Source organism: Narcine bancroftii, chromosome 10 (genome assembly GCF_036971445.1).
Source record: "Narcine bancroftii isolate sNarBan1 chromosome 10, sNarBan1.hap1, whole genome shotgun sequence".
In the NCBI taxonomy this organism is placed as follows: Eukaryota; Metazoa; Chordata; class Chondrichthyes; order Torpediniformes; family Narcinidae; genus Narcine; species Narcine bancroftii.
Genome location: NC_091478.1, coordinates 33,882,476 through 33,897,046, shown reverse-complemented (window position 1 = coordinate 33,897,046; position 14,571 = coordinate 33,882,476). Strand labels below are relative to the sequence as shown.

At 38.1% G+C, this 14,571-nt stretch overlaps 1 protein-coding gene across 3 annotated transcripts in view; it reads left to right on the top strand.

The window, feature by feature from the left end:
* pcgf5b (polycomb group ring finger 5b) overlaps nucleotides 1-14,571 on the top strand; it is a 145,308-nt gene that overhangs the window by 26,004 nt on the left and 104,733 nt on the right. The window lies entirely within an intron of this gene.

Here is a 14,571-nt window from a genome sequence, read left to right as displayed (position 1 = left end):
TTTGGTATCTAGCAATTGTATTAGATATGTCGAATTTGAAATTTGCTACCTTTAATGTTCAGGGATTAAATAACCCGATCAAGCGTAAGCGAGTTTTGCCTTACATTAAAAAGATGAAGATTGATATTGCTTTTTTACAGGAGACGCATTTGAATGAAAAAGAAAGTATGAAATTGAAGAGGGATTGGGTTGGACATGTTTTTTCTTCATTTAATTCTAAAGCTAAGGGAGTAGCAATTTTGATACATAAAAAATTATCTTTTGAATTACAATCAATGGAAATAAATGCAGGATGTATTCTTAAGTTGAATTGTAAGATTTTTAATGAATTTTGGACTTTACTTAACATTTATGCACCGAATGTGGATGACGAAGCATTTATTTCGGATGCAATTTTGCTTTTGGGACAAGCTAATGAAAATGTTCTGGTTGGAGGAGATTTTAACTGTGTTTTGGAACTTTTATTAGATAAATCTCCAAAAAATGTTAAAAAATCTAAAATGGCAATTCAAATTTGAGCTTTGATGAAAGATTTTAATTTAGTGGACATTTGGTGACGTCTTAACCCAACAGAGAAGGATTTCTCTTTTTATTCATTTAGACATGAATCTTTTTCTAGAATTGATTTATTTTTAGTATCAACACATTTACAGGGGAAAATACTGCAAGCAGAATATTAAAGCATGGTAATTTCAGATCATTCTTTGTTGTATTTTACTTATGAGAGTTCTGAAAATGTGTAGTTTATCGTTGGAGATGCAATACAATGTTTTAAAAAAAGTGGAATTTATTGAATTTAAAAAAAAACAAATTAATCTCTTTTTGGAAGAAAATGTTAACTCCGTTCAGAGAAAATTTATATTGTGGGATGCTATGAAAGCTTACTTGAGAGGTCAAATAATTAGTTATACCTCTAAGGTTAAAAAGAATTATTTGGCCAAGAGTCTTGAATTAGAGAAACAGATTGATGAATTAGAAAAGGAATTTCAGAGAGATGTGACAGAAAATCAGAAGATAGAGTTGTCTAGATTGAAATTGAAATACAATATGTTGCAATCTTATCAATTTGAATGTTTGATTAATAGATCTAAACAACGGTATTATGAATGGGGTGAGAAAGTGCATAAGGTACTTGCATGGCACTTAAAGAAAGAACAGGTATTAAGGGTTATTAATGCAGTCAGACGAAATTCGACTATTACTTACAAACCTCGTGAGATTAATGACGAGTTTTATTCATTTTATAAGAAATTATATACTTCTGTGGAAAAACAGGAGAGCGGATCGATTGACTCCTTTTTATCGGTGTTGAAATTACCAGTACTAGGAGAAGAAGACATATTGGAGCTGGAGGCTCCTTATACTGATTTAGAAATTAAATCGGATATGTTAGAAATGCCGAATGGAAAATCACCTGGTGATGATGGGTTTTCGGTTGAATTTTATAAGCTATTTTATGATGATTTATCTACAGTGTTTGGAGATGTGTTACGACAGATTAAGGAACATTATGATTTACCCGAATCATGCTCTCGTGCCTTAATTACTGTAATTCCTAAGAAGGATAGAGATCCGTTAAAGGTGTCTTCATATAGACCAATTTCTTTGTTGAATGTAGAGTATAAAATAATAGCTAAAGTATTAGCGAATCGATTGGCTAAATTTTTACCTAAGTTGATACAGGTTTCATAAAGAATAGGTATGCTTCAGATAATATTCTTTGAGTGATTAGTTTGATTAATAAACATCGACAGTGCCCTGACCATCCGATGGTGATATCTCTTGATGCAGAAAAGGCTTTTGACAGAGTTGAGTGGAACTTTTTATTTCAAGTCTTAGAGAAATTTAAGTTTGGTCCTTCTTTTATTGGTTGGGTTAAAGCTTTATATAATAAACCAATAGCCAGGGTATTGACAAATGGTCAGATTTCGGAACCTTTTAAATTAACTCGTTCAACTCGACAAGGTTGTCCTTTGTCTCCAGCTTTGTTTGCATGAGTAATTGAACCTTTATCACAGTTGATACGACAAAATACACAGATACAAGGTATGAGAGTTTTAGACGAGGAGTATAAAATTAATTTATTTGCTGATGATGTTCTGGTGTATTTAACAAATCCAGCTCAGTCACTTTTACACTTAAAGGAATGTTTAATACAATATGGATCTTTGTTTGGATATAAAGTTAATTACAAATGCTGAAATGCAATATACCTTCAAGTTGCCATACCAAATGCTGGTCTCTGATGCACCTTCCATCTAATTTCTCTCCATCTGCAGTAAAATGTTCCTTGATGTTCCACTGCTCTACTCCTTTTGCATGCTATTATGGTGCATTAGTGTTTTAAACATACAAGACCATTACATAACAACCGAGGAAAGTGTGCCAGAGAGAGAACAGCAGTTCAAGATGCTGCCCAGATTGGAGGTCTTTTGAACTGGATAGGCTGGCTTTTTTTCCCCCTGGAACAAAGGTGGATGAGTGGGGTGACCTGAGTATGAGAGGAATTGATAGGGTATCAAAAGCAAGAGAGTGTTAGTCTGAGGTAAGAGGAAGAGGCTTTAAGGGGATCTTAGTGGGGGAGAGGGGGTTATTTTTTTCAAAGCAGATATCTATAATGCTGCCAGAGAAAATGATGGAATTAGATACAATCAACATGTTGAAGACGCACTTAGAAAGACACTCAAATAAGCAAGGTTATGGTCCTGATGTGGGCCAGTCAGATTACGTAGATGGGGACAATGGTTGGCATGGATGTGTTGGGCTGAAGGGTCTTTTCCTATGCTGTACAACTATAATTCAATAAAATAGTGGTTGGGTATAAGATTGAACGATGCCAAGGATTGGTCACATAATTTTATCTAGTGATGCAAAATTGCTCAGTGACAACAATTGTCATGTTTCACTTCAGTAAATTATCAAATGTTGTTGTGTTATATTGCAGTAAAATATTAAGCAATTGAATTGCTGTCAACCAAAAACAAATAAGAAATATGTGACCTGCTGAGTTTCTCCAGCACTTTTGTTTAGTATCTATCCCTGTGTCTGCAAGAAAAGCTTCACTTGCACCCACACCTCTTCCCTCACCACCATTTGGGGCCCCAAACAGTCCTTCCAAGTGAAGCAACACTGCACTTGTGAATCTGCAGGGGTCATCTACTGTAACTAGTGCTCCTGTTGTGGCCTCCTGTACATTGGAAAGACTGGACGCAGATTGGGAGATCGCTTCGTTGATCACCTTTGATCTATCCACTGCAATAACGGACCATCTAGTGACCAACCATTTTAATTCCACACACCATTCCCACATCAGCACGTCTATCCCTGCCATACTGAGGCTACTCACAAATGGGAGGAACAACGCCTCTTATTCTGCCTGGGCGCTCTGCAACCAGGCAGCATTAATTGGCTTCTGCACTTTCCCTTAAACCCCTCCCTCAAATCTCTCTCTTTTGCTATCCCTTTGTCTCCTTCTTCCAGTCTCCACCCTTTTCACTTCCCTCTGCATTCCGAGAGGTCTTCCGCCTAATCACTTCTCGGCTATTTTCTCTTCTACCCTCCCCCACCCCCCCCATGCTATGACCTCTGCCTCCTCCTCCCTCCTCTCTTCCCCCCCGCACTTTTTTATCCAGGCATGTGCCTGCTTTTTGGTCATACTTTGATGCTGTGTGACCTGCTAAGTTTCTTCAGTACTTTTGTATATAGGTACTCCCTGACTTGTAACCTATGCGATTTAAGTCCATCCACACACACGACTGAAATTTTTTAAAGAAAAAAATGTACAACTTGAGTGATTACGGTGAAAATCTGGCCTATCTATCGTTTTAGTCTTCAGTATCATAGGTAGGACAATTCTAACAAACATCCATTATGAGATACAACCAGACATCCAGAACAGAACATGGACATATGTCAAGGAGTACCTGTATTCCACCAAGAAGACCATAATAGTTTTGGCACTGTTCCCTTTTTTCTGATATGTTGCTCATGGATTTCAACTCAGTTGCCCTAGAAGAATTTGCCTACCTCTGAAATCATGATTCAATTCCTTTATGATAATCTCCATATATACAGTTAAGAAGAAGAAAATGTTGATTTTTTTTTCAATTTTTACTCTGCCATTTCATAAGATCATGCTGGATCTTCTACTTCAGGGCCACTTTCCTGCACTCACTCCATATCTCTTGATTCCCTTAATATCTAAAAATATACCTATTTCTTTCAGTCAGACAGCAACTGAGTCTACACAGTCCCTTTTGGGTAGATAATTGCAAAAATTCTGGATGAAGAAATTTCACCCCTGTACTGAATGGCTGACAACTTGCTCTGAGACTGCGATCATTGCTCCAGCTACCTCAGCCAGGGAAACATCAAGTCTACATCTACCCTGTGAAGCCATATAAGAACTATGTTCTTCAATTAGCTCACCACTTATTTGTCTCAAAAGAGTATAGGCCCAGGGTACTCTATCTCTTCAACAAACCCACCATCCCAGGAATCATTCTGGTGAACCTTTATGGTGCTACCTTTATCACAATTCTATCCTCTGTTGAATGGAGAGACTAGACTAATATACAACCTTCCAGGAATAGTCTCACCAGGGCCTAAAAAAATGGAGCAAGCTGTCTCCACTCTTGTACTCAATTCTCAAAAAGCCAAAATAGTATTTGCTTTCCAAACTGCATTCCTTATCTACAGGTTAACTTTATAATACTTTGCATATGAAGCATATGCAAAGCCTATGCTCCTTTGGTGCACTGACATCATTTGATCTTTTACCAGGTGAAAGTATCCTGGTTTCTACTTTTTCTACAAGTGGATGCCTCACATTTGTCCACATTATATTCCATTCACCTTGTCACACCCATTCATTTAATCCGTATTCCCTTTGAAGTCACTAGGTTGCCCCAAGGTACACATTTTCTTCCATATACCAAAGATGTGTATTGATAGATTATTTAGCCAATGTAATTGCACTTTTTGTGGAGGTGAGTGGTATGAGGGAGAATAGGTTATGGGGGGGGGGGAATGTGGGGAATGAGTTAGCATAGGTTCCATGGGCCAAAACAACCTTCTGAGTGGTAAGGAAATATGGGCCAGAAAAAGCAGTTGATTCCTTAGTTTCATGTCTCATCTGAAAGTAGCTCCAGATGGTATCAGATTAGGACTTGAAACACAATCTAACTGATACATGATAGACTTAAGCATGGTCGACACATAAACTTGGACCCCAGATGTAGTTTATTTCAATTTAATAACAGCATAAACTGTACGCAGACTGGCAGACAGTGAAGGTATTTTAAAAATGAAATGTTATTAGATTAGACGGGCAGACAATGGCAGGTGTAAATTAATTAGGATAAAATATGAGCTACTTTTTTGAGTTTAAAAAATCAAGCTTTGGGAAGCTTTGAAAATTGCAGGGGAATATGGATAAAGAGATCACTAAGTTACAATACAGAACTCCCTGGAAGTATGAACATAAATAGATAAACCCACTCTGTTTTGGCTTTTCCTATTGGGTTTAGAAGTGCGAAAATAAATAAATCGCTTGATCCCTTCTGTAATCTGGCAGTAATTAGTTCTGCCTCAAGCCTCACTCACCATGTATTGTGGTACTGATGCGAAGACGATTTGCAAAACAAATAGGATTTGGATAAGAAATTATGAGAGTCTTTATGATGCATCAGCTAAATTGAGGTTTTTTTTAAGTAGTATGTGTTTATTTGGGGTGTCATTGGACAAATTACTTAATTTTTGATATTTAACCAAGCAGGTGAGACTTGAATTCACCATTTTTTGTCAGGCTGAATTGTTGCTTGCCCATTGATGCCTAAACAAGAAACTTTTGGCATGATCTATTAGATTGATATGGCTATGCTGGATATTTGTAATTGTCTGTTTATTTGGCCTTGACACCAGACAACTATCAGTTTCCTTCTTTCCAAACAATTAGCATGTATGAATCAGTATGCTGGAAGCTGGAGTGCATTACTTGGTGGAATAGAGGCAGGAGCCAATGGTGAAGAAAATAATTCCAAGAATGCTTTCTCCATTTCTACAAAATAGTTTAGATTTTATGAAAATTAGAAACAAAGATAAACACTTAACTTCATAAATAATTATCTAATCCCACTGCCCCATGGGACAGACCTCCAAGTGCTGTCAGATTCATTTTTGCAGGTCGATCCAACAGATTTCTGAGTGATTATTTATCTATTTCAAATGAGTACTTTTTAACCAACCTGCAGTAAATGTACTTCTCTATGACACAAACCATCTAGAGTAGTCCTTGAATATGAAATTAGCTTTATTTATTTTGTGATGTATTGATTCCTCATTTGATCAATTCCTCTTTTTGATAATTTTTGTTATTACCTTCAACTTTTTCTGACACAACTCTTGAAGCTTAGCTGTGCTTGCTTTCAGATGGAGACATTGTATTTATCATAATCCTTTTGGTGTTATTAGAAAGTCATCTTGTGTAGCTGTTCATTAAGGCTTGTATCTCCATCAGTTAATTCTTGGGCCAAATTTAAATTCAACTAAGTCATCCAAAATTGTTAAATCCACCTGATTTAACGGACTTATTTTGCTTATATTAGAAAATTTGAATGTAAATCACTTCAGTTAATTTTCTTGGTGTAGAACTTGGCTAGATTTGAGAGTATTTGTCACAGTCGTGGGTGGCCAAATTATGAATGGCCTGACATTGTGTTGATATGACAATTAGTGTTTGTACGACAATTAGCATTATACTAGTGAGGCATGCAACATCCTATTCACTGTATACATATGATGTCTTGTGAGGAACAGCGAAAAAGTTTGGAATTACCAAGTTTCAAGTAGAAAATAAATAATTACCTCTATGTCATAAGCTTATCTTGGTAACTACTTCCCTCACTTGATGGCCAGGGAATTGTGATCCATCAGTGGGTGGATGTGGTTGCATCTTTTCTCTTTTGAAAAAGATGTTCAGAGTTGTCTGTATTCTTGTTTGATGCTTAGATCTCAATATTTCTTGGTAGAAAGCCCCAATGCTCCCAGCTATCTTTTCTGAGCGGACACAAAGGTTGTCACAACTTTGCATGGTGTCATTTGCCTTCTTAACGTGATCAAACACTTCGTGAAGATTTGGAATTGCAAAAATATTTTTCAACGTAGAATCCTCATCACTTTCCAATGTTACTTTCTTGAGAGATGTTTGTCTGCCCAACTCTGCAGGATCTTTCTTGGTGAGAGGTAAACCATTTGTGAATCAAACAACTTATGAACATCATTCGCATTAATTTTTTCTCATTAATACAAAATCTCATGAACTTTTAGCAATAGTTCATTGGCTGACTAGAGATGTAATTCGAGGAATAACCAATCAAGGCCCAAGATTCCTTTTATTGTCACACAATGATACATTACAGTATAATATACATGATATATTTCAACTTTTGTCTTTGTCATGCAGTTTCCTTGAGCAATACCTGATGCCACTAACTATAAAAGAATGAGAAGTAAAAGAGTGTCCGATCAACATTTCAGCAACATAAATGTTAAACTCTTTCCCCATGGTTTTAGACAGATCTGTATCCATAGTTAACTCAGAATGTCCTTCTCAAATAATACACCATGAGTGTGACCATAAGACCTGGTCCATATGCTGCAAAAGAGATGGTGGCACTAAAAATGGCATTCAGTTCCAGGCACTATGCTTCGATACTAATATGGCAAACTGAGTTGCCTCATTTGAGAACGATCTGGTAAGTTAAATTTTCTCTGTCAGCACAAAATATGCCACAAACCACTCAAGGATTTCAAAATTATTAAAAGATGAGATTTCTTGATGTCCTGAAGATTCTTTTTCTTATCGTCATTAATGTTGCATCCCAACAAGAGAATTAGCCAATTCTTACAGACTTTATAAATAGTACAGAACTTTTCTCATGTGGAAAAGCCACATGTTTCCAGTGAAGTTCAATTTCACTGGCACTGAAAGTTTGGATTTATTGCTGCCATTTTCTCTGATAAATCTTAAATTCATCAGGAAACATCTCAATAGCAAAATTTTTGCCCAAAATTTTCACATTCTTTAACAAATACCTGTTTTTGAATCTGAACTTGGACAAATCTTATGGCAATTTAGAATTTCCATTTTAATGTGCAGTGAATGACTTGCACATTTTTTCTTGAGTTTTTCTGCTTTCCTTTATCTTTTGAGGTGATCACTTGCTTGGCCCATACCAGCCACTGTTGTGATGCAACAACTCGATTATGAATTTCATGACTTGTTCACGACAGTAAATTCTGATTCTGAAATTCTGATTAAACCGTTCAATACGCGAATTGGGTGGGGTGGGCTGGGCTAGTTCCTGAGGTTGGTCAAGTGGATGAGGTGTGAATGTTTTTAGTTAAAATATCCAGAAAACGAATCTTACAAATATGTTTTTAAAGACCTGCTTAAATTGGTTCCAGAAAAATGCTATCTATTGTAGGTTATTAGATGTTTTTCTCACATATTTACATTAAAAATGACCATGGCAATACAGCTCTTTCAGTGTTTAGTTTGTAGTAAATAAAATGTCAAATATACCTTTTTTGTCATTTCTTTGTAAATGTTTTTAGATCTTTCCTTCAAACTGGAATGCTGTATTGATACTGTTCATAAAATTCTGCATTACTTTTTCTTCCTTTGGCTTGGCTTCGCAGATGAAGATTAATGGAGGGGTAATGTCCACGTCAGCTGCAGGCTCGTTTGTGGCTGACGAGACCGATGCCGGACAGGCAGACATGGTTGCAGCGGCTGCAAGGGAAAATTGGTGGGTTGGTGTTGGGTTTTTCCTCCTTTGTCTTTTGTCAGTGAGGTGGGCTCTGCGGTCTTCTTCAAAGGAGCTTGCTGCCCGCCGAACTGTGAGGCGCCAAGATGCACGGTTTGAGGCGAGATCAACCCACTGGCGGGGGTCAATGTGGCAGGCACCAAGAGCTTTCTTTAGGCAGTCCTTGTACCTCTTCTTTGGTGCACCTCTGTCTTGGTGACCAGTGGAGAGCTCGCCATATAACACGATCTTGGGAAGGCGATGGTCCTCCATTCTGGAGATGTGACCTACCCAGCACAGTTGGATCTTCAGCAGCGTGGATTCTATGCTGTCGGCCTCTGCCATCTCGAGTACTTCGATGTTGGTGATGAAGTTACTCCAATGAATGTTGAGGATGGAGTGGAGACAATGCTGGTGGAAGCGTTCTAGGAGCCGTAGGTGATGCCGGTAGAGTTCCCATGATTCGGAGCCGAACAGGAGTGTGGGTATGACAACGGCTCTGTATACGCTAATCTTTGTAAGGTTTTTCAGTTGGTTGTTTTTCCAGACTCTTTTGTGTAGTCTTCCAAAGGCACTATTTGCCTTGGCGAGTCTGTTATCTATCTCGTTGTTGATCCTTGCATCCGATGAAATCGTGCAGCCGAGATAGGTAAACTGGTTGACCGTTTTGAGTTTTGCATGCCCGAATGAGATGTGGGGGGTATGGTCGTCATGGTGGGGAGCTGGCTGATGGAGGACCTCAGTTTTCTTCAGGCTGACTTCCAGGCCAAACATTTTGGCAGTTTCTGCTAAACAGGACGTCAAGCGCTGAAGAGCTGGCTCTGAATGGGCAACTAAAGCGGCATCGTCTGCAAAGAGTAGTTCGCAGACAAGTTGCTCTTGTGTCTTGGTGTAATGCAAGCTCTGCATTACTGAAAGAGCACCAACTCACTCATTTTCTTTCTGTATCCTTTGGTTGGATGTTTGCATTCAAAACTATTTCAGAAATAGTTGAATTTATTTTCTTTGAAGAGTTTGTGTTTTATTTACTCTGGCATTCAATACAGTTGCGTAAATAAATATATAAATTCCATTCTGCCTCATCAGAACTGTTAAATAAACAAGGCTGCTTGACAATTTAGTTTCAAATAACAAAACCAATTCAGCATATTTGGTGCATCTTTCAAAGTAAGAGAAGCGCAGAGATTGCGAATTTTTAGTTAAACAGTCATGTTTGTCAGTCATAAGCACAAGGAAAAACTTCTATAGTCTCCAAGAAGAACTTTATTTTGAGAAGTGACTTTTCTTTCTTTTGGTCATTAGTGTTAAAAACCTTTTGGTATTTTTCTCCCACTTGATAGCAGATATTTGGGAATTTATTCATCTGTAACCATTATATATTCAGTATAACCCCTCTCTATTTTACAGTTTTTAAATGTAAATTCAATTTAAAAAAAATTAAATATGTAGCACAGTAGCAGGCCCTTTCGCCTATGACCCTGTGTCAGCCAATTATACTCAATTAACCTGCAGCCCTGGTATGATTTTGAATGGTGGGAGGAAACCAGAGCAACCAGGGAAAACCCACACAGATACGGGGAGGACATACAAACTCCTTTCAGACGGCACTGGATTTGAACCCCGGTCGCTGGCACTATAATGGTGTTGTGTTAACCATGCCACTTGTAACTTTTAGAAAATAATTATTTTTTAATTCATTTTGATTTCTCATCACTAAGAAAACATACAGAAATAACTGAGAAAAATATAAATGTTTGTAATTTAAATTGGCATTATATTGGTTATTTTTGTGCCATTTCCCAGACCCTATGCATGCCCAACTTAGGATAGAAACTTATTATTGCACATTTTTTTTGGCAATATGTTTGATTTTTCTGTGCAAAATATATATGATATATCTGTTTGGGGAAGCCTCCAGGACATGAACAGCTTCTTTAACCTACATTACCTATGCACTTATGTACTGAATGCACAGTATATATAGTTGATATGATCAATGTCCAATGCCTGACTGCTGCCTTTCCTGTGAAATTGTATCACAAATGTGAACCATGTACACAATATCAAGTCTGAGTAGCAGAGACTTGCCTTGCACCTACACAATTTACAGTGATCACGAATCAGTTGTAGATTTGTGGAGTCATTTGGAGCAGTGCTCATTGCGACTCCTCTGACAAACACTAGGTATGAGCCGTGTGTACATCCTAGGTGATCCTACTGTGCCTCCAGCATAACCAGAAGCAAGAGAAGGAAAGCATCCCAGCAGACTGTTTAGAAGAGTGTGTTAGATCTCTGGGAGCCAGGCTTCCTTCTTCAGCTCCAGTAGAAAGTGAATCTGGATGCTGTTTTCGATGGTAACAGTGAACGTTTGTCATCTTCCATAGGCAGTGTTCTGCCCATGTAGCCATGATTAGTCTCTATTCCTAGGATTTTGAAACAAGGCAACAAAGGCAGAACCTTTTCCATTAATCCTGTTTAGTACCACATAGACGGCATGTCTATAAGTTCAAGTACGTTTTGTTTTAATGGTGAACCAGATCTTTGTTCTCATTTTCAACAACAGTGTGGTTTCTAGTGGAGCCTTTGAAGATGCTAAATTTGAAAGTGTTCTGGACAGATCAAGCACAGTGGATTGCTTAGGTGTTCCCAGGTTAGCTGTGACTGACTAGAACTATTTTTTTGTGGGGTTTTTGAACTTTTCAAAATTGATTTTCCCGTCTTTGCCATTTTGGGATCTCATTAAAAGATGGAATTTTTTTTAAAAATTGGGATCTTAAAAAAGCAACCTCTATCCTCAAATCCCTCCAAGGCCACATCCTCTTCACTCTGCTTCCATCGGGGAAAAGGTACAGGAGCCTAAAGACGAGCACTCAGCAGCAGAAGGACAGCTTCTTCCCCGCTGCCATCAGATTCCTGAATAATCAATGAACCAAAGAAACTGCCTTACTTTTCATGCACTTTAAAAAAATATATATATTATTGTTGTAAAATGGTTCATAATGTGAATGTTAGCAATTTGATGCTGCTGCCACACACCAAATTGTGTGACTTGTTCATGACAATAAATTCTGATTTTGATTCATTGATACTTAACACAAACAAAATTAGGCAGTGGTCAGTCCAGCAGTGATGAGCAACAGTCATGGCATGAGTGACGCAGCCACCCCTGTGGTCTCTCATTTGGACAACAAGAAGTGTCATCAAAGAGAAACTTGGGTTTGAATTTTGTTATTCAGAAAAAAGCTGGCCGGTGGGTAAGCATACCATAGTCATCAGTGTGCACATCCATCCCTTAAAGCAATAGATGAAGCCAAAGATGACTTCTGGTTTGAACATTCCTTCACAAGTCCCAATAGGAGTCAGATTGACTTGAACGTGTTTCCCCGATGAATCAGTGTTGATTATGACGAGACTGTGTTGCGAGCCTTTTTGGGTGGGAGGAGGGCTCCATTGGAATTGGCTGATACTATGCTTTCAAAGTTGGCCTCAACCTTCTGCAGTTCATGACTTTTCTGACTTCGGCATTGAAATTGCTAAGGAGGGTCAGTTTGTCTCCAATCGGGACTTGTATGTAGGAATGTTCAAAACCAGAATAAAATTTATCTTTAGTTTCCTCTCCTGCTTCAAAGGTTTGGACATGTGTTCTGATGGAATGTTGGATCAGAAGAACTTGTTCCGCAAAAGAAGCCAGTTACCCACCAGCCCAGCTCTTGATGGCAAAACTAACCCTGAGTTTCTCTTTAGCTTTTCCCTTCCAGAGAAACTATCATGCCTGCATACGATTTCTTTTAATTTGGGGGAGCAGTTGCATCCCGACTACAATGTACTGTCATAAGAGCCAATAGTAATGAGATTCCAAATGATTGGCAATCAGTCTCTGCTGCACAGATGTTGACACTCGCACAGAAATGCTTGCATAGCCTGTAAGCAGGAATATTGCCTGTGCACATACATACTGGTACTTGTGAAATTGTGGAATGACCACTGTCTAATTTTGTTTATGTATCAATGAGATCGTAAAATAAGAAAGTGGGTGGTACATGAACTGAACAAAACCTTCAGTGGTCTCCAATTCACAGCAGGTCCTGGTTTTGTGGCATCCGTACTCAGGAGAATAGTCTCTCGGCACAGGTGACCTCCTGCAGTCTGATGGCGCAGCCAGTGATTTGCAATTCCAAGCTATCTTTCCCCTCGAGAGGGAAGTATGTTAATGTGTTGCAAAACCTATGTTTGCTCTGAATTCGTGCAAGATGAAGTTATTTTTGCTTGGCAAAAGAGAACATAAATGACTGCTTCATATCACATCTGCATTTCAACAAGATGTATGTATGAAAACCATGCTCCAGTGACAATGGGACAGACAAATATTCGCTCTTTTTTAAATAGAATGCTCAATACTTGCTGATGCTTTTGAATTTTTAAAACTTTTCAGATCATTTTATCTGTTCCACTGGCTGAATATTTCTGTCATGCATTTGGAAATTGTATGCACGAATTGCGTTTCTTGGACAAACTGACAGATGAGTCAAAACTTGGAGGTAAAACTTTGGCAGTGGTGAAAAATGAGCAGGGATAATTCCTCAATCCATTATGTATGTACCTCAATTTTCCTTTCTGAAATTTGTTCAAAAGAAAATTTGTAGAGATGTGTCGTGGGTCTGTATTGCCAATTTTTGCAAACCCAGCAAAGTTTGTTTTTTATATACCCTAAATTTAATGGTCAGGCTACCATTACTGCTGAAGTCATCAAATAAAAATATTAATGACCACCTTCGAAAACAACTTGCAAATTACACGTAACCTTGCTTTACATTTTAAATTATGCAAACCTTATTTTGGTCTCAAGAAATTTTAGTGTATTCTCAAATTTTACTTTTATTGGTTTATCTTTTAATTCTTAATGATATGTTCTTCTGATTGCTTATTCAGGATTGGTTGTTGATATAAGTAATCTGTATTTTATGATTCACACATTTGTAAATGTTCACCTGTTCAGTTTTGATTTATGGCTGCATTATTTTTGTGTCAGTCAGCAGGAGAGTGCAGCAGAAATGTGCAAGGAACCTGATAGCACGCAATGTACTATGAAAGGGATTTTCTGAATACAGTCTATCTAATTACCATATATTTTGGTATATGTCGACCCACCCACTTTTTTTAAAGCTTCATTTTAATTGTTTTTTGGTATATCCGGTATATAAGTTGACCCCTTTTTTTTTGGGCTGTCTGGGCCTCCCAGGAACAACCCCAAAATTTTTTCAAATAACCCAGCTGTAAGTAACAAAGCAATAAATTAAGTAAGTTAAAAAAAAACCTTGGCTTACTGGGCAGGAGCAGCAATGGCCTATGGAGCTGGAGTGGCGACATGGTGCTCCTGGCGGGAGCAGGAACCTTGGCCTATCGGCAGGACTGGCAACTGTGACATCAGGGTTCCAGGTACGAATGGTTATGGTGGAGCCCAGCGGTGGTGAGGTGTCGGGGAACAGTGGCCCCGGCAGTGGGGAGGTACTTCCAACGTGTACTTACACACCGAATCGTCGTCAATCTGATTTTTTTTATGGTGAATTTATAGTCTCAAAAATATATCTGGCATATGTCGACCCCCATTTTTGAGAAGTTTTTGAGGGTTTCACAACTCGACTTATACACCAAAATATACAGTAGATAATTTGCTGAAGTGCAGGCTTAATCCACAATTTTCTGATTGATCGTGGAGAGCCAGTAACTGTGCTCAGTTATTCTAAGTGCTAAATGAAGGAAATAT